Raw genomic sequence first — 1,770 nt, 5'->3', positions numbered from 1 at the left:
GTATTGTAATACAATAAACTGGATTTTAGTTTTCTTCACTCTCTGCTCTAGAAAAAAAAAGAATCCATTATTCTTCCTCTTTTATAAGATAGACATTTTCTTTGAAACAGACACATCCTAAAAAAAATACATATCCCATATATTTTAGATACAGATACACACACATACATACACACACACACTCACCACAACCCAACGTAACTCAACATTAGTATTAGGATATTTGGGGAGACTGAGAAGGTCAGAGGGAACCAGGAATCTTATATGTTATATATAAGAAAGCCTTTAAAGGCCGAGAGCCAATCTACCTTTTAATATAAAGTTACTTAAAATAGGCCTTTTCTCATGAGACCATTAATTATTTTCAGATTCTCAGTTACTTCCAAAAACTTATTTGGCACATTACACTAGCCTAAGGCAGTAATTAAAGCATGAAAGATCATCAGGACATCTTAGGCTAAAGAAAAACATTTTTTCAGTAAGAGTATACTAAAATCCAACTAAAAAATATTTAGATTGGTCTTCCTGGGTACTTTATTTTTACAACTTAGAAAACCGATTTTGGGGGAGCGATAACTGTGCCTGCCTGCTCTCAAGTCATCCAGGACGGACATAATGTACCTGATGGGGTGATATAAGTATTCTGTCTTTAATAAGGAGAAGAATCAAAAAATGATTAGTAATAGTATGTCTATTTCTTCCTTCAATCATCCAAAGCCACTGCAGTTAATTCTGATTCAGGAAGTGCGGGCTCCTTATTTCCAGCAAAAAATTATTCTGGGACCTTGCAAACAGTGGATGACAACCTGATATAAATGCTTCCTCCTGCCCCAAAACTGAAGAATGACCTAAATAACAAGCCTGCTAGTCCTCAGAATCTCGGACTAACCTGTGGAATAAGTATGGTGAAACTGTCTAGGGAAGGAACGTGGCTGTCTCCTCCATCTTGAAATTAATCAGCATAAGGGAAAAAGGGACTGAGTATTCAGGAAGCAGAAGCCCAACCGGTTAATACTAGTTACTAAAGCTATGGCGTACGTGGCAGGTACCGCCCGCAGAAGCCGAGACCCTTAGGCATTTTTTTGAGGGGGGAGGGGTTGGGTTGCTCACGGATTGAACGAAAATTAACTTCAAAATCATTTGGCCCAATTCCCACCCTCACCCAGGGAAAAACAACAAACACGCAACAGCTTTTCCCTCCCTTTTGGGGGGATCCTTGCAGTGATATCTGCCAAAGGATATGCCAGGGTTATTCGAGCAAGGGAGTAAACCACATTTGCCTCAGATCCTCAGGGAAGATGTCATCGTGGCCCCAGGGGGCGCCTAATTGATAGTGCCCTGCAGAAGGGCTCAAAATGGGGTTTTGCAAATCCTGGGAAATATAAAGGCCCGCAAGTTCTCAGCATCTAACTTAGAGCAGCCTGATTTTTCCCCCATTTCCTAAACCCAAGCCCGCCATGTAAAAGGGAGGGGGGGAGGAGGACGCGAGGGAAGTCTCCAGAGAACCGAGGAGAGAAAAACCTGAGACGGTCAAAGATTCTCACTCCTGAAGCCAACACTCGAAAATCGCCTCCCCAAAATTCTTAAGGTTCTGGAGGGCCCCGGCCGCGGCTAGAGCGGCCACGAAGAGGAAGTACTTCCCACCTCCTTCCCCTTCTTCAAAGAGCCTGTCGGCCATACACCCAACTAAAATGGCAGCGGCGACTACGCCACGGAGCCCCCCGCAGCAACCTGCGCCTGGGGTCCGGAGGCGGCGCTGAGCCTCCGCCA

Source organism: Neophocaena asiaeorientalis, unplaced genomic scaffold, assembly GCF_003031525.2.
Source record: "Neophocaena asiaeorientalis asiaeorientalis breed wild unplaced genomic scaffold, Neophocaena_asiaeorientalis_V1.1 scaffold47, whole genome shotgun sequence".
NCBI lineage: Eukaryota > Metazoa > Chordata > Mammalia > Artiodactyla > Phocoenidae > Neophocaena > Neophocaena asiaeorientalis.
The sequence above is the reverse complement of the archived record's forward strand: the minus strand, read 5'-3'. Positions refer to the sequence as shown.